This window comes from Strigops habroptila, chromosome 13, assembly GCF_004027225.2.
Source record: "Strigops habroptila isolate Jane chromosome 13, bStrHab1.2.pri, whole genome shotgun sequence".
Lineage (NCBI taxonomy): Eukaryota > Metazoa > Chordata > Aves > Psittaciformes > Psittacidae > Strigops > Strigops habroptila.
The window spans coordinates 2588142-2615283 of NC_044289.2; the positions used below are offsets into that span (position 1 = coordinate 2588142).

At 42.5% G+C, this 27142-nt stretch overlaps 1 protein-coding gene across 3 annotated transcripts in view; it reads right to left on the reverse strand.

Moving 5' to 3' along the window:
• Window positions 1–27142, reverse strand: part of PTPRT (protein tyrosine phosphatase receptor type T) — a 447177-nt gene that overhangs the window by 285741 nt on the left and 134294 nt on the right. The window lies entirely within an intron of this gene.

Here is a 27142-nt window from a genome sequence, read left to right on the forward strand (position 1 = left end):
CTACAGAAAACTAGTCCAGCTTCACACTTCTACTTCTCCTTGTTTAAAAATCAAATTCTGCTCTTAGTACAAGAGTTATCGGAGTTGTAGACAGCTCCAAGAGTCAACAGTGTTCAGAAATGGATTTTGGGATAGAGATTTCCCCAGGACAGGATCACAGAATGGTTTGGGTTGGAAGGGACCATAAGATCATCACTTACTCCTCAAGTGTGGCTTTGAGATCAGTCCCACTATTACAGAATCATAGAATCACAGAATGGTTTGGGTTGGAAAGGACCTTAAGATCATCCGGTTCCAACTCCCTGCCACAGGCAGGGACCCCTCACACGAGACCATGTCGCCCAAGGCACTGTCCAACCTGGCCTTGAATACTGCCAGGGATGGGGCAGCCACAGCTTCTCTGGGCACCCTGTGCCAGCGCCTCAGCACCCTCACAGGGAAGAACTTCTTCCTTATATCCAACCTGAACTTCCCCTGTTTCAGTTTAAACCCACCACCCCTTGTCCTATCACTACAGTCCCTGATGAAGTGTCCCTCTCCAGCATCCTCGTAGCCCCCTTCAGACACGGGAAGCTGCTCTGAGGTCTCCACACAGCTTCTCTCTCCAGGCTGAACAGCCCCAATGTTCTCAGCCTGTTCAGTTTTAGAACCCTGTTTAAACAGTCAGGTGTGTTTCAGGGACTGTTTTCATCCAACCTTTCACTTGGGAATTCCAAGCAGGAGTTGATGGAAGAGAATTCGGATCCCATCCTCCATGAATGCACACCCTGGGTTCCTGTCAGGATTTGGAGCCAAGAATTTGTAATCTCCTGACAACAACATTGCAATTTGAGGTGTGTATTAGTGTTATCAAAATTATACACTGTGTGACACACATTCATTGTGCTTCTACTGCCACTAGAAATGCTGTTTGGTGTCATTTATTCCCTTAATCCCCCAGCTGCCTCCACAATACCAAACTAAGCATTAAAGAGGTGCCTTGCTTGTAGGAATACAATTCAGCACATTCTCTTGAAAAACATGTGCCTCTGCATGTCATTCAGTTACAAGTTGCTGATATTCCCCTGAAGTGATTAAGGCTTTCAGATATCTTCTGAAAACTTTATCTTTTGCAGATACATCCCCCAGACCTTTAAAGTATTTGTCAAATAAGCGTTCAGACCTATGATCTGACCTATGCAGAAGACAGGTACCACAAGAATCAGCAAGATACCTTAACCTAAAGCGAGTGCCACTTGTTTTCCACACTCTGTTCATCCAGACAGCTTTGGAGACGAAAAATCACAGGAGAAATAAGAGTCTGTCTCTAAATGCATAATTAAATAGGATTTATTCCTCTGATAGTTGTAACAACATAAAGTGTGCCATTAGAAAAGCTTATTTATTAATATTACTTAAGCTTGCAACAGTCTAAAATAGGCAATTACTTAAACATGTACCAGTGTTAACATTAAACATCTCATGGGTCTTAGACAACTTCTCCCCTTCCAGAGGACACTTTCACTTTGGCTACTACTAGTGTTAACTCCATGTGCACTAGCACAAAGTCAGCATACGTACTCCACCCACAGTACTAGAATGGCACTCCATGGGCAGATGATGACTATTAAAGACTAAACTAGAAAGTTTATACCTCTGAAAAACAACTGTTGAAATAATCTCAGCATTTATGACAGGTACACAACAGTGGTTTTTACTTCTACTGACACTTAATCAGAGCAACCTGCCCAACTTGCTCTTGACTTGGTCGCTCACACAGAACCCTGCCATATTACACTCATTATAATGAGGAACCTCATGAAACCCATAATATTGTCCTTTAAATGAGGGTGTATGTACAGGTAGCCTACTGCATTGGCAGGATGATCCATCTGTCAAGGACAATGGTATTGGATGCTGGATAGATTTGAGCATTTCTCAAACTATCAAAATTTCTTGTGGCTGCCCCATCCCTGGCAGTGTTCAAGGCGAGGCTGGATGGGGCTTGGAGCAACCTGGTCCAGTGGAAGGTGTCCCTGCCTTGGGGAGGGTTGGGACTGGATAAGTTTTAAGGTCCCTCCCAACCCAAGGGCATTTAGCCTCCCTTCTCAAGTTATTGGCTAAAGCACTGAGATGCAGTGGAACACTGAATCGACCTGAACGCTGTGTGTGAAACTAATCTTTTAAGTTTAGCATCTCTGTGTCAGTGACCTGTGAGCACATATATAATCTTAGAATGGTTTGGGTTGGAAAAGACCTTAAGATCATCTAGTCCCAACCCCCTGCCACAGGCAGGGACACCTTCCACTATGAAGCAAGAATACAAGCTTCAGAGCGCAGAAACACACAAAAACCAGGCACTTGAAAATTGCACCTTTAAGTAACTTCAAGGTGCCAGGAGCTGTAGGAAATGTTGATGCTATATTGGAAAAGAGTTAGTATTTTGCTTTCCTTACCATTGCTGCAGTTTGTGGTCAGTGTTCTTAGTTCCCAGCACTGTCCCAGTGTTGGTATAAGTACTCAGAAAAGTGCTTCTGTTAGGTGGCAACTTCCCTGTCCAGGCTTGTGTTTGGCATTTCTGTCCAACAACAAAATACTTCTCAGCTTGGCAGGACGGGGAAGCTTAGGCGCTTCTTGGTGTTGGATTTCTAGCATCATTGTGTATGAAATAGACTTGTTTGATAGTTTCCTAAGCAGGAAGCGGTTAAACAATCTTCTACGTAAATGCATAATGGAAATATATTAGGGAAAAAGTATGTTAATGAGCCAGGGAATTCCAGGAATATTGAGGATATACTCTTTGGAAGCACAGCTCTTGGAAAATGGATAGTGAAACAGTTGTATGCTCAGTCTGACAGATCCTGTGAGCAGGAGGAAATTACACTGCTGTGCTTCCCAATTAGTGCCCTTGGTAGGAACTGTGTGGCTCCAAAAGACAAACTGATCCAAACAGGGCAGATTTTATCTTAATTCCTGTTAATTCATTTATGTATTGTCGTGAATGCAGTGACTAAAGAAATATTGATCTGCTTAAATTAAAATGGTCTAATATCAGATCTATATTTTAGAAGAAAGGAAAAATAGGGTAGGATTTTTAAAGAATATTATTTTGGAGGCAGAGGAGGGGTTCCCTTTAGCATGTGGTATCCACAGCACTGTGAAATCAACATTTCCTAAAGCTCTCTCTGCTGCACATGTAAATCCAAGGCACATTATCAGGTTTTAGTGGAATATGCTGAGCCTTGGCCTTACGAGAGTGAAACATAATTGTGTCCTCAAAGCACAAGCTGCAAGCGGTATGTGTTCCGAATGGAAAGACGTGTTTTAAATGGACTGCCTGTAGGTTTGGAAATTGGATTCTTCCCTCCAGGGTAAGGAGGCAAACCTGCCACGGGAATTGTCAGGCAGGAGGACTGCTCTAACTCCAGTCCTCGGGGGGCTCACATCATGGAACTCTGCATGCCAAAAGTAAGAGAGAAGACTAAACAAATGGAAAAGAGCTCTTTTTTGTAAATGTTTGTAAATGTTGTCTTTACATTTGCATCACAGTTGGTCGGTCTCAGGTGTGTTTCTTCCTCAGCCCCTGGCAATGGTGTGTTTATAGAGCCACTTTAAGCGGAGCATTAGCAGGGATGATGTCTTAAGCTGTGAACATTTTTACTGTTCTTTTAGACAAAGGGTTTGTTGTATTGTAGCATATTCTGATCTGTGCCTCCAGTCCAGAGCTGGGAAGGGCAGAGTTCTGTGCCCCTGCCCATGGCAGGGGGTTGAGACTAGAGGAGCTTTAAGGTCCCTTTCGACCCAAAACAGTCTGTGATTCTATGATTAAAGTCAACTCGAAATTACTCCTACTGGTTTATATTTCATCAGTGTAAGACTGTTTTTTACTTCAGGTAAAGAATACAGAAACCAACACACCACATTTGATAAGTAACTAATGAGTCTGGTATTTTCTCTTTAGAATCAGCTACCCTGCAATGCTTTCAAATAAAATAGTGCAAGAAATCTTATACTGAACAGTTGGAGAATAACACCTTTTACAGAAACTCTTCTAAGGCTGGGTAATTAGTTATCAACCTTGAAACCTTCAAACTTAAGATGTTTCAGGCTTATTATACAGTGAAAAATCACAAGCAAAATAACCTCTATTCAGCTACTGAGAATCACAGGAAATTTGCTACTTCTTGAAGATATGCTACCAGGGAATTTGTTGCTAAGACAAGTTTTAAATAAGCTGAGGATCTGAAGGCCACCTCCAACACCACAGAATTTCACATATGAGTTGAGACTCTTCCCTGGTACCTCAGCTTCAGGGGCGTTTGCCCCTTCTCACCTGCAAATGTTGCAAAATTCAAAGTGTGTGCATAGAAAACAAGTCATTCTCCTTCCTCAAAGGGTCCAACCAGTGCAGGTTCCCTGCTAAAGGCAACAGGATGTGCTCCCTAATTAATGGAGAGACATGTTCTTAGTGTTCCGAAGCCTTCCAGAATTGCGGAAATGTATTACCCCACCTCACAGCACAGCAGCATCATTTAGTCCTTTACAACAGACTTAGGGGAGAATACATTCTTTTATAGTACTTGAAATATGTGCTGATGCATATGTTTGTGAAGAAACACAGACTGATCTTGTTCTGTCCATATAGATTTTCTTCTGTTGAATAAGTCATTAGAATAAGAATAGCCGAGTCCTACTATATTCACAACAAGGCTTTTCAAGGGTGGTACTGTCTGATCTCAACATGCAAGTTTTATTTGTGATTTTCTTTGAGGCTTTTGCCTCACAAGGCATCCAGATGCTACAAATACCTTGTTAACACATGCAGCATGCACACAGACACTGATTTTCTATGTTGAATAATGAAATAGAAAAGAAAGAATCCAGAATGTCTTTGTGCTTCATGTGAATGTTCATTTAAAGGATTTTTTACAGCTCACCATGCTGATCTGCACTTGCTGGAAGGGTGTCCCAAAGATTCCTTCAGAAATCAGGGAATACAAGGTGGTCAGTGTGCTCCAAACTCTGTATTTATGTGCCTCATCCCTGTTATGTTCTATCAGTACCACAACAGAGTTAAGGAGGACTTAAACCACACTCATCTGTTAAACACTCAGCTCCCCAGGACTGACATGGTACCAGAGGATTTCAAACCAAAGGGTCAGACTCAGAGCTTCATTTACTAACACACCAGCTTGTTGCAGGAGCTGGGCAAAACATTCCAGTGAACATTGTGTCACCAGTTCAAAGAACCAAGTGGCTTTAATGAACTCCAACACAGTAATGAAAAAGGAGGTGATAATACACCAGAAACTACTCAACCATCTCAGTGGTTCAGCTGCTTCTGCCATTCATACTCCAGCTGCCTTCCTCTCCCTTTAGGCCAGAGTCTTCCTGCTCATTGCCTCAGCATCAGAAACCAAACACACATGAAACTCTAACTCCCTGGGAGAGTTAATCTCAGCAAGGTTGATCCCCTGCTCAGCAAAATGAATAAATCACTCATATCCTTCTACCTTCCTGCTATGAAGTATCTCTCAGAGAGGAAAAAATCCACAGAACAATGTATAAGCATTAGAAACACTCAGCCCTTCACACCAGCATTCCTGCAGGATCAGCTTTCCATGACACACTGCTCTACGAACCCCTGTAATGAATGGGACAGCACATGCTCTGCATTACTTTGTCTGCCCACATGGAAGCAGGATCTTGGGAAGGTAATGCAAGAGGCCATGCTGGCATGAACTAGATTCTTTTTAGCCCCATAGACCATCTGTTGAAAGAAGGATCCATGTCTCAGCTCCTTGAGAAGCTCTGGCAGCAGGGATGGATGTCAGCTGAATTCCTAACACAGCTATTTAGTTAAATGGAACAAAAAAGGCTGCTGTGGTGCCACAGGGAGAATTATACAAGTTTGTAAGTCACTACCATGAGAAGGGGCTGAGCAACTGTGTGAGTGGTTCACCCAACAACATGGACACTTTTCTTACTTATGTGTTACTCTCAATCTAGTTTGACACCTATGGGTTTGTTTGGGCTCTGTAAAAGTGCGAATCCTGCACGTAGCATTTTTCAGCTGACGAGTTCCTCACTGCTCATTTCTGCTCATCGCAACACGTGCCTCTAAGCAACAAAAGCCCTGTTTCTATTCCTGGACTGGATCACGGAGCCTGTTACAAGCACGGAACAACTGTTCCCACAACAAACAGCAAATAGCAGCCAGGGTTTTTCAGGCAGACTCGAATTCTCACTAACAGCCAGTTGCCCAATATTCTAAGCTTCCCACCCCCTAAAAACCCAAACCCACTCACACTGTGACTGATTTCCCAGTATTTCCCTTGCTCTCTCCAATTTGATTTTTACTGGGTACAGCTCTGAGGCCCTCAATACAAAAGGGACATGGACCTGTCAGAGTGAGTCCAGAGGAGTCCACAAAGATGATCAGAAGATTGGAACACTCTCCTACAGAGAGCTGGAAGTCAAGCTTTAAGGTCCCTTTCAACCCAAACCATTGTATGTATGTACATCCTTGATCCAGAGAATAAGGTGAACATCTTTAGAACTGCATGAGAACCACCAGCTCGGCAGGGTCAGAGAGCTAGCCCATGAGCAGCTTTTAACTGGACTATAGCAACTCTGGGACTCAGAGTAGTATTTGCAGAAAAGACCTGATTTGCCAACTCCTGAACACACCTTTCTCCTTGAGTGGCAGGAAGAAACACCCCCTTGTCTTAGTATGGGAATGCATCTGGAAAAAAGTATAACGTCTGATGCCCAAGGAAGAAAGACACAGCAATCATATTCCCAGGAAAGACACAGCAACCATATTCCCAATGTCCTGTGTCCTTTGAAAAAAATTCATTTAATAAAATTAATGTTCTGTTTTGCTTTTAAATGTTTTGGAAAACACACTATCAATCACCTTAAAAGCATTTGGATGTGAATGGATTTGGGGTCTGACCTACCGACAGCAACTTCTGAATTTAATGCTCAATGCCAGATTCATTTTTAAGGAACATTTTAGCTGAAGCCTCAAGCACACTGCTCAGCTCAAGGACTCCTTTATTCTTCCGTCCTGTTCTGATCCAATCCAGCACAGGCCATATCATCACTCAAAAGAGCACAAGCGTCCTTGCTGCTAGTACCCTCTGTATTCCCCGCCCTGCCCAAGCAGACATGTTCTTGCCACTTACTGGCATATGAACAGAAAAGAACCTTGCCCAATATCACTGTAATAACACATAATACTTTCTGACAAGCTGAGATCCTACACAAATACTCTTAAGTCATCGAAACAGGCATGTGTACTTCTAACAGCTCCAGTGGGAACAACCCCAAGTAGCTGTGCCTCACTATCCTTGCGGATTTGGGACAACAGCATTTGCAAGTGTTTCCACCATCACCATCTCACAACAACATGAATAACCTCAGTGTTGTCAGCTCAGGAGAGAGCACCCAAGGATCGAAACACGTGCAGAAGTTTTCTACAACAGCTGTTTGAAAGCAAGCCCCAGCATATACTGCAGATACTGGTTTAAAACACAAGTTTCTCAATATTTGTTTTAATTCTAACACACTTCTAACAAGCTGTTTAAATCTGAAGCACTGTGAGGTAGCCCATGCCCTGACAGAGAATACAGCTGAGGAACAGTAAAAAGACTATTAAAGCTATGGATGTCACTAACGCAAGGTGATTTAGTCCTACCACAGATCCCATCTATGCTTCCAGACAAAACCACAAAGCTCTGTGCCTGTCCACATCTCTAAGTCTTGCATTACACTGTGTCGTTTCTTAGCTTTTTACATGCTTTGGAAAATTCAATTACAGCTCTAAAGTCCCAAATAAATGCCTCTGGCACCCTCAGTCCCATTTCTGTAAAACATACGCAGGGAGAACTGCCTCCTGTAACATTGTGGTTTGCTCCAGTTTCGGTTTTCACTCTGCTTTAAGTCTGCTTTTTAAGATCTGTTTTGGATACCAAATAAAGTGAGACCAAAGAGGAGCAAACACCTCCGACAGCAACATACTTCAGTGAAAACTCTGAAAGTCCAGTTTGGGTGAAGCAAAACATATTGCATATGTATGTGATAAACTGTGACCCTCTAAAGAGTCCTAATTCCTGCTGCTGTCAGAGAAATTCAGCCCCTGGTTCGGCCCAGTCTGCTTCAATGGACTGAAGCCAAAGACTGAGGTAAGTCAAATCCCACGCGGGATTTCTACCCTTTTCTGCAGAACTGAGCAAATGACCATCGCTCAGACCAGAGTGGCAAAAATGGTACAAGTTAAATGAAATCATTTGCAATGGAATGTAGAAATCCTGTACAACACAGTTCCCTACTGCTCTCTTTTTGACATGACCTGCTGCATCATAAAGCACACAATGAGATAACAGAGAGCCAAACAGTGCAGGGTTTCTTCACCAAACACATGCAGTGGAAGAGGCCACATGCCACAGGAAACCAGCATTAATTTCTCAGCTTGATATGCAGGATACATTGCTAATAAAGGAGAAAGAACAACTTGCAAGTAGAGAACCTCCTGAAGTTACTCATTTACCTCCACAAGCAGTTTCAATGCTATTCCAGGCCACTTGAGCTACTGCTTCTCATTTTCTGAGGTATGTGCAAGTGTTCAAAGCCATCTCCTTGCCAGCTCTGAGAAGGCATTCAGCCATTTCCCAAGAGGCTGAGTGGGGAAGCACCCTTCAGAGTGACACTGCAGGTTTTGGTGATCCAGTTACACTAGTTCAGACATGGAAGGCTCGAGTGAGACATTCCTACAGGAAGAGCCAACAGTCAAACTGGAATTCAGAACAACTTACATGGAAATTCATATAGTCCCCATGTAGTCCAACCTGTTCCATCCCTCCTTGGCAGAAAACGCCTGGATATACATAGTACACTCATGCATAACAGAGCACTTCAATGACTGGAAATAACCACAACTAAAAGAAACGAACCCTACAAACAGCATTAAGAACCAAATAACCCAGACCTGTGTGCTCTTGATAAATGAATTGTGTATACACAGGGCGTCCTGAGGATACCACAGAAACGCTCCTTCACTCTCTAGTTGACAAGCAAGTTTAACCTGCCTTGTCTTCTAGCTATAATAAATACAATTGTTTTTAAATTGCAAGTCACTACTTCAAATTACCTCACATGTACACAGTTGTTAGGGTTTTTTAATAAAAGTACATTACAAACAGGCAGAAGACATAAAATTAAATAAATGTTGGGCATGGACTGAAAACAAGCCAGTAATTCCTCCTGGCGGGCTCAAGCATATTATTTTATCCAAATATTTAAAATGGGTTTATTGATTTATCTCACTAATTCCACATTTTAAATCTTCCCACCTGATCCACTTTGTGCCCAGCCTCCCTCCTACCGTTTGCCTGCAGCTCACAGTGTCTGTAGCAGCATTCACTAATGATACATCTCATATGTTGAGGGGGAAGTTATTCAAATCCTCTGTGACATTTCAAACATGCTCTGATATGCTGACCTTTGAAAAGCGCCATGAAGGAGAAAAGCAGGCTGCACAATGGGAAAATGACTGGGTTTTCCTCGGGAAAACAACTGCAGTTGATAGACACATGTCCTTCAAGGGAAGAATTATATCCTCAACTGCTGCAAACTGGCCACGCTCCAGGAAAGCCAAGAGAGATAAGAGATAAACTGAGAGATACTGCATCCACCATGCGAGAATCTGGCCTGCTGGTAAGGCCTACATTTAAGAATGAGAAAACAAAGAAAGAAAAATAAAACCACAAAAACCACAACGCAAAAGCCCCATAGAACCAGCAAAGCCCATAAAGCTCCATTTAGTTTCAGTTTAGCCTCAGGATACGCTGCTGCCATTGTTACTTGCGCATGAAGTAAGGACACATCTTCAACACTTCTCAAGTGCAGCTCTGCACTTGCTGTGGGATTTAAGACCTCATACTAAGTGGTAGAGCTCAAACAGCAGAGAGTCACAAAAAAGTTTGTGATAAGATTGCCATATGACAGTAAACAACCCATCCCCTTCCCAAAAACAACCGTGAAGGCTCACACTTTTCACCACAAGCTCACCAAAGCCAGTACTGCACCAAAAACTGAGAGTTGCTGAATGATCATCTCTACCTTTCCTAACAGCACCTCCTACTGGAAGAGAAAAGGGACCACAGTAACAAGCTCTCCACGGGGCCAGTCTGTGAAGTACTGCTCACAACACTCTACTGCAGGCAGGATGAAAACACACTGAAAGATTAGAGTGAGTCCAGAGGAGGCAACAGAGCTGCTGCGAGGGCTGGAGCAGCCCTGCTCTGGAGCCAGGCTGAGAGAGCTGGGCTGGGGCAGCCTGGAGAAGAGAAGGCTCCTGAAGGGGAGACCTTAGAGCAGCTCCAGTGCCTAAAGGGGCTCCAGGAAACCTGGAGAGGGGCTTTGGGCAAGGGCCTGTAGGGACAAGACAAGGGGAATGGCTTTAACCTGCCAGAGGGGAGATTGAATGTGCTCTGAATCACTTCTCTGCCCAACCTGTAGCTGTGCCTGGGATTGCCCTGACCAAGGAGCAGGACCTTGCACTTGGCTTTGGTGATATTGTACAAGGTTTCCTCCAAGCCAAGTCAACACTCTGTGAAAGAGTCACCTGTGAGAGGTGATGGAAGAGTTGCCACTGGAGTATTTTCAAGAGAAGTGCTAAAATATGCAAACATACATGGGGCAGTCAGGACAATCAGATGGAAAAGGAGGGACATTCCCACCAAGACCAGGGTCATAGACCGCACTTGTTTTATTCTGCTCTCAAATAGTACCAGGCTATTTTGCAGTGTAGTGACTGCATCCACGTATACAGATGTCAAAACCAACCTGGGAATCTGAAGCACACATTCTGGGAAATCTGATGGTTTCATGAACAAAAATAATTCTTAAATGTCTACTTTTAGCCTGCAAGAATTAGTTTGGAAACATGTTAAAAAAATAAAGTTGTTTTTTAATGAAATAATCAGTATTTATGACTTTGTTCTATTTGCTATTTATCAAGATACTTATGTTAATTCTTATCCACCAAGACAAACAACGATCATTCCTTGAGGACAAAGCAATGTCTTCCCAGCCTGAAAAACATCAGCTGTACAAGCAAAGTGTTGAAAACCCTGACATGTACACAATAAGCATGTAGACAAGCTAATAAACACAATGTCTCTTAACCAAACTAGCTCCAGAAATCCACAAAAGCCTCCTCCAGCTCAGGAAGAACAGAGAGACTGGCCAAACATCATGTTTAGGACATACAGAATGTACTAGGTGCACTGTTTTGACTGCACTCTAAATGGATGCTGAATATATAATTAAAGCAGTCAAAAATCTAACAGAGAACAGAAACACACAATAGTAGCATATATGGAGAAGTAAACTCATACAAAAAGGAGAGTTGGTTTCAGTTCTGTGCTTTCAGCCCCACTGCCCATAACTTTTGTCACTAGTAGAGTGTTGCACATCAGATCTCCTTAATAAAGACATGTAAGCAACAACCTCAGTTAAGTTCTATAGTTAGGAAAGGTTGAGTACAACAGGTCTAAAGCACATAGTGGAGCATTGTCACTACCAAGTGACCTCATCGCTGAGGAGGTGGGTCTGAGGAGTGGAATAGCTGGAAATTCATAGGATCATGGAATAGTTTGGGTTGAAAAGGACCTTAAGATCTTCTAGTTCCAACTCCCTGCCATGGGCAGGGGTGCCTCACACTAGACTATGTCGCCCAAGGCTCTGTCCAACCTGGCTTTGAACACTGCCAGGGATGCAGCATTTACCACTTCTCTGCGCAACTGTGCCAGTGCGTCACCACGCTCACAGTAAAGGATTTCTTCCTTATATCTGACCTGAACTTCCCCTGTTTAACTTTAAACCCATCACCCTTTGTCCTATCGCTACAGTCCCTGATGAAGAAATCAATTCCAGGCAATAAAGTTTCTGTTTTAATCTCATTCATCTTCATTTAAAGAGAGTCTGTTCCTCTAGAAACTTGTATTCTACTGGAGAATGAATCCTTCTGTAAGCTTTTTAGAAAAATCACGTACAGTTGTTGCCCAAGTCCAGTGCTTGGTATTGTGGATACTGCGCAAGAAACAATCTGGAGTGCTTCTAAAAGAAGAAACACCCTTCTGAGTGAGGTGCCTGTGTCTTCAGAAAAGCTTCTCCTAGGAAAACCTAAAGAATGCCATACCTCTAGAACGACCACACAGGAACTTTGTGTTGGACCTTCCATGGTCCAACTTCCTTCCATGGGGGAAGGTCCACATCAAAGCAATGCTCATTTTCCAGTATAACTTCAGAGTCTTTCTCCCCTCTTCTTCTGCTTTCTAGCCTGATTTTCGTTAACAATCCCAGGATCCACATGAACACCTCCACTCTCTAACACTGTTTTAGCTGAGAAGGGTTTAGATGTATGAAACACTCCTGCAAAGAAAGTCTGGGAAATTCTTATGGAGTAAAGAGCTGGTAGAAGCCACTTCCCTCTTCCTCCCACACTCAGAGTTACAGCTTAGCTCATGTTTCAAAAGTACATAGAGAATTTACCTTCTCCTTTAAAGTCTCTATTTGATGTATTTCCTTCTATTTCAAGGAATTGTGATGAATGTGCACAGCCCTGTCTCACTTCTAGTTCACAAACCTTGTTCTCACAGGTATCACCAGCTCAGACATTCCTGGAGCACCTGCCTGTTTTATTCCCAGCAAAACATCTCTAACTCAATGAGACCCCCTGTTAATGGCTTTTCCCACCTTTATTTTCTAAAGGCTATTAAACCTGCATTTTCCCAATCTTCCTTCATACCTTTAGATCCTCAGGACCCCAAGACCATTCCAGTTTGACCTTTGCTGTATCCTCCTCTCTTTGCTAACAGCCTTTCCATAATAGGGTGAGCTCCACCTGATTCAGACCCCCCAGTCCTGCAGGGCTGAAGAGACAGCCAGAATTGTCACACGTTCACTCCAGAATTGGTTTGCTTTTTATTGTGTTTAATGCTGCTGAGCAATGCAGTAAAGGCAGCAGCTTCATCCTTTATAACCCTTTTTTCTATTACTGCCTCTTTTTTTTCCTGTTCCTTTTTAAACTATATGACTACTTATATTCCCCTTATTTTCAGCTTTTACAGCTTCATTGCCTTACATTTAACCAGAACTCCCAAATCATCTATGTCCTAACCTCTGGGCTGCAACCAGTTCTAATCTTTTTTATTCCTTTGATTATAAATAACCTTTATATAAAAACCTTACATTTGATTTTTCAACATCTTGCTACAGACTTCCCAGTGACATCCCTGTTAGAAATTCCAAAAGCCAATTTTAGGAGTTATCATTCTAACAACTTGCTATATAACAAAGGGGTGAAATACCTAATGAAGCTCGGCTGAGCACCGATTTCAGATCTTCAGTGGACCTTCCTCTGTATCTCTGATTAACTTCATGTATACAAGTATCATCCTTCATTCCAGATGATGATGCAATTCCTTCCCCTACTTCAGATTAGGCTCGTTCTTCTTTTATCATCACTTCTACACAAGAAATACTCCCCTTTGCAGTTCTGTTGCCTACTCAATCCAAAGGGATTCAAGAATAAATTCAACAGCTCATTTCCTCTCTCATTTAGTAGCTCACTTTACATCTGGATAAGGAGGACAGGATTTGGAAGAGGAGTACAACGTTTACAGAACATCCAACTTCCTGGTTTGGAATTCAGATCTGCACCTGTGGACATTTTGATCCTGGTATGGAGTCATTGATTGTGATATAGGAAAAATGTCCATGGCCTCTTATAATAGGATTAGGAATTATATTAGAAATATGCAGCATTATTGCATGTACTTAGAACAGTCCATGGCTATAAATAAATACTTTATATCTAACATTCTCCAAAGTACCTAAGAGGTACAAAGAAAGCAGCAACAGGGCTTCAATAGGGAAAGTTCAGGTTAGATATAAGGAAGAAGTTCTTCACTGTGAGGCTGGTGAGGCGCTGGCACAGAGTGCCCAGAGAAGTGGTAAATGCCCCCTCCCTGGCAGTGTTCAAGGCCAGGTTGGACAGAGCCTTGGGCGACATGGTCTAGTGTGAGGTGCCCCTGCCCATGTCAGGGGGTTGGAACTGGATGAGCTTAAGGTCCCTTCAACCCAAACCAGTCTGGGATTCCATAATTTAAGATCTCTTGTATTTCAGATTTCATTTGCGAACATACAAATAACAATCAAGTGCACTTTGCTGGGTGAAGAAGACATTTGATCTCCCTGGTACGTCTAAGAAATAATATCATCTTTGGAACAGAAGCTACAGAACTCTGGGTTTGATGCCAAGGTTGCTTCAGCCAGTGAGAGTTTTACTAGTCCTCAAAAAGAACAAGATTAGATGAACCACACGGACAAGTTTCTCCTTCTTCAGGAGCTACTTTCATTTTATCTTTCTTTGCTTGACAATCTTTCTTTTAGCAAGACACTGAAAGGAAGCTGAGAACTGCTCATCACCTTGAATACCAAATGGCAACGCTCACCTTCAATGTGCCCCTGGCAGATGTTGGCCCAAAGTTTTCAGCGGATTATTTTCCTGCATAGAAGAAACTCCATATGGTGACACCCAGCAATCAGTGGATAGGGGAAGCTTTTCTTAGGAAGACTAAAAACCACCAGAACAGAGTCACCTCAATAGCAAACCTGGATCTATGTAACACAAATCCCACTTCCTCAGACATTTTCAGATAGCAATCACCTGATGTCACCCTGCTCTTCAAACCCCTCTCTTGTGCCAGAAGATGAAAAGTAAAGTGAGATTACAAATCAGAACAGAGAGAGAGATGTCTGTGTTTTACAAACCGAAACAAATATCCTGAAGGTATTGGAATGAAACATTCGTGACCACTTATTTTTCACTTTACAGTCCAAATCCCAAAGTGATCACAGAGTAACTACGAAAGGCAGAATAATTCTGTGGAGGCAGCAATTTTCTTCCATGTTTGTCTGATCCAGCCACACTGACTTCTTTACGTTGCAGAGAAATTACACAAGAATAGCTCAGATCTTTACATTTCAGATATAGCAGTATTCACATTTTTAAAATCCACATTACTCCTCTCATTGATCAAACAACAATTTGGTTTTGAAACACTACAAAATGAAAATTAAACTGTTCTGCGTCTTCAAAGTTACCACGAGAACAGTATCTGCACCTGAAGGAGGGAGAGCCGGGTTTTCTGATGGTCATTTTCAGAGCTTAGAGACTCCACAACCCATCTTCAGTCTATGTAACTGGAAGTTAAATAAGCTTGTAGACAGTCTCCTACTTCCTGACTTCTATTGTAGGTTATAGCTCTAAATGCAATTTAAAAAAAAAAAATGAAAAGCTCCAAAACACCAGAGAAATACAGTATAGAGCAAACATAGCATTTACAGGGAAATAACGTAGATTGTCTGAATGGGAACACAGGTCATGGAGTCTCCTGTTCTATACTGGACCATTAATGCTCCCTGTAGATGAGAAGCAAGCCAAGTCCCTGCTGTACAGCTGTGCCACTGTCACGTCCCCAGGAGGAATCCAGTGCCTAACACACAAGTACATGGCTTTAGCAACCAGTTCGAAGCAAACAAGTCTTTAAATGTCAAAGGACAGTAATCGCAAGTGCTTAAAAGAAAACAAATCCAAAACCCAGGAGTATCACAAATGAGAGTAACTGAGGACAACTGCCATCTGTTTAACACGCCAGAGCTGAGCTCCTGCAAGTCAGACTTGTGTTATCTTCAGGGGACACATCTTATTTGGGCAAGAAAGAAAAACAACTGGGTGACAGTCACAACTGTTAACTTAACTGGGCTCAGGGGCTTTAAATGCTAGTAACAACTACTGGGAGTAAAAGGAGTACATAATGAATTCAGTTTAATGAGTGTCCTAAGTAGCTTCAGATTTCTGCCACCACTTAAGGTGACACAGGCAACACATGAGTTTGTAACAGAAGGGATGAGCATCCTCCACAAAGAGAAATACCACTCCCATCTCACTCGTTCCTGCCCCACTTTTCCCTCGAGAATAGCAGATGAACCAAGGGGAAATGAAGCAAATTTACAATAGAGCCAGCTTGCAAAGTACCACAGGATAATTTCACATCATCACAGCACAGAAATGCTGAATCCCATTACTGTGCCAGCAGTGAGAGGCAGACCTCGCACACAGTTATCAAGGGCAACTTCATTTAACACACTGTTACTTCTAGGTTTGTCTGCTCTTTTGCATTGATTTTACCTAAAAGTAGTATTTTAGGGAAAAAAGAACAACTGTCAACTTGTTTTTACTGAAGAAGCCCAGTCTTGCAGTACAAAGTATTTACTTATTCATTCCCAAACAGAACTGGCTACAGGGAAATGATTTAAGCCTCAGTGAATCACAGGCATCGTTTATGATCTTTTTCCATATGCTGTCCAAGCCTTTATTGTTTATTCAGCTTCTAATGCTTTGTTTATCTACTGATAGTTTTGAGAGGTTCCTGTTGTGGTTTGTTAAACAACCTGGAACTGGGTTACTGCTGGCATCAGCAGGGGCTCTGCCTCATTGAATCCACAGGCTCATGGCTCCAAACCTGCCAGCTCACTCAGGCCACGAAGTTGACACCGTTTGTATTTCTATGTGAAGCTCAGAAATGCCTGAAGGAACCCACACACATCAAACACTTGTCTGAGCCTCCACTTCCATGATTCAATCCACATTCAATATGTTTTTCTACAGAATTCAACAGAATCAGATCAATCTCATTAAACAGATTAACAAATTATTCACATGCTGCCAGTAAGCTCTCCTGGGTTCAGCTATAGGAGTCATTTTTCTCCTTCTTAGTAGCTGGTGCAGTGCTGTGTTTTTTAACTTTCAGCCTGGGAACAACGCTGATAACACTGATGTTTTTAGGTGTTGCTAAGTAATGTTTATTCCGACCAAGGACTTTCTCAGTCTCATGCTTTGCCAGGGAGGAGGGGAAGCCGGGAGGAAGCAGAGACAGGACACCTGACCCAAACTGGCCAAAGGGGTATTCCATCCCACAGCACGTCATGCCCAGTACATAAACCGGGGGGAGTTACCCGGAAGGCCCAGATCACTGCTCGGGTCGGGCTGGGTATCGGTCGGCGGGTGGTGAGCAATTGTATCCTCTGCCCTTGTTATTTCACTACTCATTATTATCATTGGTGGTAGCAGTAGTGGTTTTGTGTTATACCTTAGTTGCGGGACTGCTCTTATCTCAACCCGTGGGAGTTACATTCTTCCGATTCTCCTCCCCATCCCTCCGGGAGCTGGGGGAGGAAGAAGGGGGGGAGTGAGCGAGCGGCTGTGTGGTTCTGAGTTACCGGCTGGGCTCAAACCACGACATAAGCATACACCAGAGTGTTGAAACTACTGCCTTGAGAGTGTTCAAGGCCAGTTTAGACAGAGACTTGGGTGACACGATCTAGTGTGAGGTGTCCCTGCCCATGGCAGGGTTTGGAACTGGATGAGCTTAAGGTCCTTTCCAACCCAAACTATGCTATGATTCAGCCCCTGCTCACATAGTGTGGTTGCAGTCACAATTATTGTCCTCTACCAGCTACCTGTAGCACACAGGGCTCCGGAATGGAACTCTTTATCTATGTAGGTGGGTACGCTGGACATCCTGAGCCACAGCACACACAGTGTCCTGTAGGTATGAAATGAGTAACATTTTAATGCATGAGTAGTCAGTCTAACTGTCAGAAGTATAAATATATGTTCCGTCAAAGCTCAAACAGCTTTAAAAAGATCCCTGTATGCCCTATCACACTGTTCTCAGGGTTCTCTGGCTTTGAAGCTTTCTCTTTTTACAATTTTTCATGTAAAACCTAAGCCAGGTTCCAGCTTTGCACTAGCACAGGAATCCAGGTGCATTTATGTTCACATAAAAAGAGTGTTTCCCTTAAATGCTCCTCACTCAATAATCCCTGATTTCAAGGTAAACATGTACTTCTTCACAATCTGCACCTGCACACCCGTGAACAGATCATGTACTACCTCTAGCACAGGTCACTGCACAATGAAATCTCATGGCAGTAAGGCAGTAAAGGAACCAGGAGCAGCTCACCTGCTGTCCTAGCAGTTATCTAGCAGTTGAATAAGACTATGAAGTCTAATTCCATTCATTTAACTGGAGACTGAGCTGTAAAGAGGCAGCAATATGGGGAAATCTGTAGCCCTGCAGCAGCCTCCAGCCCCTTGGTTCAGCTGATGTAAGTCACCACTGGTTTCATGATTCCTGAAGCTGAAACCATGAGAGCAGAGGTGCCAACAGGGCTCTGCTCCACTGCACCATGCAAGAGGGGGTTGAGCATCACTCCCAACTATGTTCTGCTCTGCTGAAACCTCACTTCAGGGCTTCAGAACATATTTTCATCTAAAGCACAGAGGTCCCAGGGTAAATGGCTGCACTTGCTACAACACACAGGAGGCAAATCTAGCTCCCCATGAAAGAAAACAACAAACTTACCACTAGAGTATTACTTGTAGTACATTTATCCTAATCTCTCAACACACAAATGTTCCCAGTGACTTGAGGCAGATTGTTTGGTGGCAAGAGATACAAACTGTCAGGCACCAGCAAAAGGCAATTAGTAAATCACTGTCTCTTTTGTAATCACTGATGAAATCTCTACTTTTTTTATCCCCTATTGCTCATTTCCCCCAAACATCACCTGGAAAATGAATGCAATTAATTATATTAGCTGAAGCTTTTAAAACAGAATGGCTTTTCATTTACATTCCTGGCAGAGATTCAGGAAGCCTGCACTACTGCAATGGTGACTGACTGCTCCTGCAGTTACACCAGGATCCTGAAAAAATACGACTTAAGAAAAGTAACGTTCATGATGGGATTTTTAGAGCTAAGTACTTTGAACTGCTAAATGTTCTGAAGTAATACTGCAGTGAAAAGACTATGTATGGAAAAAGAGTTTACTGTGTGTTTACAGAAGCTAGAACCATTTCCTAGAATCCCAGACTGGTTTGTGTTGGAAGGGACCTTAAAGCTCATCCAGTTCCAACCCCATGCCATGGGCAGGGACACCTCACACTAGACCATGTCACCCAAGGCTCTGTCCAACCTGGCCTTGAACACTGCCAGGGATGGGGCAGCCACAGCTTCTCTGGGCACCCTGTGCCAGTGCCTCCTTCACTTTTCCTTCACTTCTGCACCAAACTTCGCATTTACTTTTAAGCAATCAAAAAGTAGCTGAATTCTCTTACATGCTGAACTCATTGCTGAAGATACAGACACCTTCGGTTTCATAGTTTTCACCTACGCATCTGGACACTGACCCGTCTAAGTCAGCCACAACTCTGTTGGTCTGAAGTGACTGCACAGCTTATACTTGTGTACAGAGATGTCCTGATCTCACTTTGATATTGGTGCAGCCATGGCCATGGCAGCACTGCTGTACTGCTTTACCAACAGAAGCTGACAGTGACAAACACAACAGAAATTGTTATACAGTCCCAGACAACATGGGTTTTGTGGCAAACTTCCAAGCGAGACAATAAATTAAGGCAACAAGGATTATACATGTGTTTTTGAAACATAATTGGTTTGTAAAAACATTATTATTTATGGTGATGTAAATAGCAAGGAAAAATGCAGACTGGTGTTTGAAGCTCAGGTTGCAGGATGAGGTAATGGCAGAAAACACATTTAGTTGCAAACTGGGTACACATTCTACAGCCCTGTAATCATCTTCCTCTCGCGTAAGCACACAAGAAGGCTCAGCAGTGGCCCAAGCATCCCAAAAGAGGCGCAAAAGGGAAGAGCTGCAACTCTTAAACAAGGAGACGTGTACACAGTCAATGAATTTCCAAGAGTAAGTGTGTGAAAACTGAATGGAAAGACTTAGTCACTGCCCTAAAAAAACCTATTAAATAAAGTATGGCATTGGCTCTAAGGCTGACAGGTTTTTATCAGTTAGTCTCTAAGTTCAAGCAGATGTATGGGACTAGATGCATCAAACACACAACACAGTGTAGAACCATTTGCCATAGCCCACTGAATTCTGTATAGGCTATTCCATTGCACATTTATGACACCGGCTGCTCAGTTTTCAGATCTGAACTTCATTTGAGAAAGCTTTAAATATATTTACCATCAAGTGAGATAATACTTATTGCCTGTGCATTTGGAATAATGAAAAGTGTTCAGGAAAAGCAGCCGGGAGGGTTAAGTCTGCTGTCTCAAGAGCCAAAGAAGAAAAGGGTAAGCACAGGGTTGCAGGGTGACTAAAACTCCCTAGTGCTGGCCACAGCCCTTGAATTAAAAGTAGCAGAGGAGAATCACTGAGCTTATTTCAGTCTGAGCAAAGATGCATTTCAGATGGAAATGGTGGCTTCTCTTTTCTCACAGAGGAGGGAGATGGAGAGAAGACCTTAGGAAGGACACGATGCAGTTTTTTATTTTTAATACAGAAGGTATGAACTCTTTACTTCAGAGGGAGGATGCTGGTGATTCATCTATTTCTCATGCCTCAGACAAAGGGGAAAAGAAATCTAAATAGATAGCTGATAGAATAAGAAAGCTAAAACAACTCTTAGTGTATTACCTCTCCCAGAGCAGTGCCTGGATCCAAATGAGGATTTCTGAGCAGCTCCCACTTGTCTTTGAGCCAATACCAAGGTTTTGGCTAAACGTTTCAATCTCTGCTCGGAGAGATGTCTAAGGGGGGCTAAATATAACCTGGAACCTGCAGGCGTGAGGTGTACCAAGTTCAGCAGCAGGCCAGAGCAGATACAAAGCCGTAGTCTGGACCTGTGCTTGCCAGAATCTCACTACAGGTGACGGGAAAGTCAGTTATTTGATTTAAATCACATGTGTGAAGAAATTATAATATCTTAAGATGATATAATGGAGAGAAAGTTAATCTTTTTGTCCTAACAGTCTGCAAATTTGCAAATATGGATTTGCAGACAGAAGAGAGTCTGGAATGCAGGGAGGGAGATACACTGAAGTTACCAACTTCACATGTTCATATCCTCCCAACCCTGGTGAGCAGTTTCAATGCACTGTACACTATGAGCCCCACTCTGTAGTATCATACAGGTTATTTGCTCTCATCCTGTGTCTTATTCAGAGCAGCAGTGAAGTCTTTCAAGCACTGTAACACTGACTCTTCTCTTGGAACAGTCATGGTCTTCAGTTGTACATCTAAGAATATAGAACAGAATTCCTGTAACATAACCCCTGGATAGTTTTATCTCTCTGAAGACGGACAGCTCTCTGCCAAGCAGCCTGGACCACTTCTGCATGCAAGAAGATATGTAAAGAGACAGAGCAGACTGCTTATCAGTTCAATGAGCTCATCAGCAAGACGAGCTAAGATGGCAATCACAGCAAAGCACCATTTTTCCCAATATATTTAGGACTTTGAAATTACTGCACATGGCTAAAAGACATCTGTCAACACTACGCACCTCGTAATGCACCTCTCTAGGTTTCACAGGAAGCCAGGTCTCACCCTGGGGATGCACAGCAGGGATGGAAGCAGAGATGGCAGACTCCAGTTAATGGAAGGTTTGGAGGGTCTGAGGCACTGCCTGCTGCTCTGAAAGCAACAGACATGAAACTGTATCTTAACCTACTGGCAAACTTCCTCCACCTGCAAAGTGCAGGTTTAAGAGTGTAACAAATCTACCTCAGGGGAACATTAAAGAGCCCCAAGACCCTAAATGACAGCAGATTTCATTTTTGAGGGAATGTCATATGACCACTGAAGCTCTGAGATGCTTCCTTAAGTTATAAGTTGAAATATTGGGGGAGAAAAAAGTTTCCTCTTCAAACACAGGACTGGAGCACATGCTTTCTCCTTTTCTAACAAATGAACATCCTGAATAGAAGAGACTGCGCTTCAAGTTTTAAAAGAAATCAAAGGAGACAGCAGTCCTGTGATCTCACAAATCAGGCCAAACACTCACACTCACAGTCCACCCTGACCAAATACTGAAGCATCAGGGATGGAGAAAACCCTTGTAACAGCTCTTACTTGGTTTATAGTGAGTTACAGCTCATTTGGAGCAGCACACTAATTAATACAACCAGTGGCAGAAGTTCCAGCCCTCTCCCAGCAGCACACATTAGCATCTGCTGCTGAGAGACTTGATAAAGTTCAAAGCTTATCTTGCAGGCTTGCACACTCCCATGTTTGCTCAGAGCAGCAGCTGGGCAAGTGATCTCCCTTCTTCTCAAAGAGCAAAATTCAATTAGATCAGATCATCTTCTCACCCTTGTAGAATTAAGATCGTGCTATGAAAACAAGCACATTAGCTTCTGAAATCCTGTTTCTCACTTAAAGGCTGCAAGGCTGAAGAATCCTTTCTGTACAAGTTCAGCTGAGTTACACGCACCGCTTGTCCTCTTTTTCTGGCAATCTCAAGGGAACAGTTTTACAGATCTGTCTCTCACTGGACTTGAGGCTGTGAGTGACAGAATCCTGACAGATGAGGCCAAAGAAGAAATGAACAAAGGAGAAAAGGAAATGGACATAAGGTCTTGAGAAAAGACACTGAGAAACCACGTAGGAAGAGACACAGCAGTGAGTTTTGAAAGCTTCTTGGTTTGGTACTATGCAAAACCACTTTTAAGTAAAAGAGGAAAACTTAGCTCCTAGGCAAAATAAGACAAGGAACATGAATGTTATATGAGAAGAGCAGCTCAGAGCATAAGGAGAAAGAAGTAAAAATGTAAGGAACAGGATTGTTTGGACTTGAAGGCTGGACCAAAGAAAACATTTCTGGCTGGCTAACAGCACGGAGGGTGAAGTTTCAGTTCAGATATCACAGTGATGCCAGATGCTGTGTGAAAATCAAACAAATACATAACAGTGAATGGAGTTCAAAGGGGACCATACAAATGAGCTCCTATATTTAAAGTCTAGTTTCTAGAGCTGAATCACTGCACACCAAGCTGTGAGGTCAGTTGGCACACACGCACTTAAACAAGCTTATCAAACTGTGTCCCCATTAAATTCCCATGCTGCAGCAATTAGCCACACTCCAGAAGACCATCCTATACAATCTGTTCTAGATGAACAGCTAATGAGAACTAAGCTAAACCACTTTGTTCTGGTTATGATTCCTCCTTTGTATAGTCCCATAATTATGCTGCTAAACAACTTAAACCTATAAAACTGAAAGGGTAGAAGACATCTGTCTGCTAGAGACAGATGGAGTAGTAAAAGTGGCCATGAGAATGCACAGTGATATCCAGGGTACATCTTCAGTGCACCACATTTAGCAAGAATTTAGTGTAGAGTCGGGGGGGTGGTGGGGGGGTGGTGGTTTCTTTGCTTTTGGTTTAAGTACCTTGATTATATCCCAGTTAGGCTGGAAGTAAGGGAGATGTGATTTGGGTTTCATTGCCAACATTCTTCACAGCTTGAGCTTCACTACCATAACCAGAGCAGATTATAAATGAACATGGTATTGCAGGAGAAAAGAAATGCAAAAAGGTCTCATACACATGAAAAACAAAAAAGGGATGAGTGATAGGGAACTTTTAAAGTGTTTACATTTTCATGTGGTATCTGAGTTAAGCCTGAGTTTATGGGGCAGACTGACTCGTGAGGAGGTGTCACTAACAGTTATCCTGTGAAGACGTTCATCATGCTGCTTAAAGAGTTATTCACTTGGGTGTGAAAGATGGGTGGTATAAAAGTGAATTAAAGAATGGAAGCACTTCATAAACTTTCAGTACATAAAACATTTGTTCTAAAGCATCTTAAAATTAAGCAGAGAAAACAGCTCTTAGACACCAGAGCTGTGTTGCGGGTTTCCTGTTCTACTTTCCTTAGAATACCCTTCTGACCAACACATTTCCTTCCTATCACCCTCATGCTTGCACTGTCAGTAAACCCAAAGCACAAGAGCAGAAGAAACTGCTGCCACAATTGGAAACAAAACCCCTCTTTCTAGTGCTGGCAAAGCAGCTTTGTTCTGTTTGTACAATGCCTACCCTGAAGAACCAAGCCCCTATACCGCAAATAAGGGCTTGACACCTCCCTGTATTCATAACCACTATCCTAATCAAAAGCCAAGCATTTCTCAAGGTAACTGAGGGCCCAAAAGAGCTGCGTTACAGCCCGAGATGTCTCAATTCCCTGTGAGCTCCCTGGGACTTGGCTGGTGCCATTTTTACTGCAGCTGTTCATTCTTTTGAGAGTTCACGTCATGAAACATGACAGAGAGAAAGAGACGATGAGAATGCAGTGAATGCAGCTTTCATTTGAAAAGCTCCTCAAACACATACAATTGCTTTATTTTGCTTAATTTTCAACATTCATAAACTTAATTGCATTTATTTTTCTAGTCAATACTGAAAACAAGTGATAATTTGTAATATTACAGCTTTTATCTCAAAGGAATACAACCACAACAGTTCCCATTCCCTACTAAAAGAGGTGAATGCTATGGAGGAGGTTGGACTGCCAAGGCAGGAGATGCATACAATTATTTTTCCCCATGAGAATATATTAATATTGTTGCTATCAACTTCCTTTTGTACATGTATAAATGACTTTTGGAAAACAGACTTATTAAAAGCCAGTATTTTAATTGTGCCAAATTACATGCACTAAAAATCAAATATGGGAGTAGGAAATGCTAATATATCCTAAGCATTAAAAAAATGAACTCTTCCCCCCCCCCCCAACTGTCAATAGCAGCAGTTCTCAGGGGAACCAGTGAACAGAGGTTGTTATTACCATTCCATCCAAACAATCTGCATCCTTCTAACTAAATATGTTCACATATAAGTATGTGAAAATCCAGACTGAGTACGCTGCTCATTATGAATCCCCATCCTGTTCATTTGAAGCTGCTGAAAAGACTTCCAGCTAATTTTACTATACACTTAATAAGGCCTATGGTAAAGAAACAGCATTAAATAATTAACACTGGAACATTAGATACTTTACCACAGCTCTGCACTCAGGTGCTGAGAGTCTGTTAAGAGGTGTGATGGCTTTGTGACAGAAGTCAAAAGAGAAGAAAGTAAGAAAGGAGAAAGATGAGAGAAAAAGAAGACAAATGGGAAAGAAAGTGGAACATCACCCAGACAATCCACTGCAGTAGAGAGTCTGTGTAAGAAATTACACCCAGTTCCCACTGAATTTAACATCTAAGCAGTAAAGAAGATACACCCAATGGAAAGGAGGTTCACAGGTTAGGAAAAAAATATCAATTCTGTATACTTAAGATTTCCCTCTTGGAAGGTTGTGACAAATGCCTTGGCTCTCACTAGAGCTCCAATATTTCCTACGCTCGTCAATTCCTTCACTATAGCTACGGTCTACCTATTCCTTCTAAAACAGTTGTTCCTACTTTCCTCTAGATTGTTCTAGATTGTTGATGCAGATTGTTCCTTAACATCCACTAGATTCACATGAATTTTAGTATCCCATCTTCATCAGAAAGACCTTCGCCATCCCTCATCCTACCTATGCTCCTTGTTTACTCCTTCCCTCTAGCACACTTCTCTTCTTGCTCGGGATCTTCTAGTATGAGCGAATGGGTATTAAATTATCAATGTGATCCTTGCTACAGAAAGAATCTCCACAGAAATAAGCACTTAAAAGGTCTTAGTCAAAGCTCTCAGTCAAAGCTTGGTTTGTATCCTAGCTTTATTTCAATGCAACCATGCTTATTTCAAAAGAATTTCAACTAGATTTCACCTACTTCAAAGAAACCTCTCTTCCTTCCATCCCCAACTCCTGAAGCCTTTAAAGCTTTCCATGACAAATGTTTTTCCATTGGTGTGGCTATACAATTCCCTAACTTGGCTCTCCAATAAAAACCATTTTAACACACTTGGCCTCTGGACATCATGTCCTAATCGAGCTCAAAATGCTAGATTACAAAAACCACAGGCTGTGTGCTACAATGCTAAAAGGCATCAGCTCCTGCTAGAGCCAAGAGGTGCCGAGGGAATTATGCTTCAGTACTCAAACTATGGAGGAAAAAACACGTACCAACAGTGGCTTTCTTGTCCTTCCTGTTAGCGTGATGCTGAATATGTTGCACCAGGGCTTTAAAAGTGTCATGGTCTCACTAATGGTGATAATGGAAAGGTCCTGACATTCACCAACAGATCTGTTTCTGACAGCTTTCACAGAAAAGGATCACAAATAGACTGACAACAGTTCAAATGTACCATTTAACACATCAAGGTGCAGTAACTACATGTATTCCCTACAGACAGCAATCCCTTCAAGGTCATTAAAAGGCCTTCCTAGAACAGATTCTTTCGGATTCCTTTGATAAGGTTTCTTTATACCTGTTCAGAGAAGGCTACACATGCTGAACAGGCTATATATGCCCGTTCAGAGAAGGCTACACATCCTTGCTAAACTGGATTTCAGAACCAACATACCATCTACATCTAAGTGGAAGTATGCTTCTGCTGACCTCTCTCAATAGCACGTGAGGAGAAATTCTCTCTCACCTTTCCAACAGGAATAACAAAGTATTAAAACCAGATGTGATTTCACTTCAGCAGAAGGCCTCTAACGGGTAAATGTTCTTAATTAAATCGGTCCTCTTGTACCTCACATTATGGCATAGCTAGCTAACCATTTGGCTTTTAAGTGTGATGGTCTTAACTCACAGGTATGCAATTCCACATGTACTTGGGCCAAATGGTCCTTCACTACTTCTATTCCGCAAAGAACTAGTATGCCTAATTACAGAAGAAAGGTTCTACTTGGTGTTGGAACACAGGTACTCAAGACAGAAAGCAAATAACTGGTAAGAATAACTCTTAAGACTAATTGCTTAAAGCTGTTACCTTTCTGAAACCAGTTCTACGCAAACGAAGTTCATGGTCATCCTTGCTGCCTTTCCCTGCCTGCAGCAGCTGAATTGTATACTAAAGCAGGTATGATTTAGTTCCTGACAGCCCAGACCTGCTACGAGATAGTAAAAAACTATGGGTGACAACACATTCATCTGAGGGACAGCCAAATCCTAATGCTGGGCTTCCAGCAGCCATTACAGTACCAGTTACAGCAATGGCTTTGGGGGGCTTACTGGATAGAGCGAGAGGGAGCAACAAAAGGCCAGAGTGCCTTTGTCCCCTTTCCTTGCTTGCAAGGTTACCTCACTCCCAAAGCTATATTC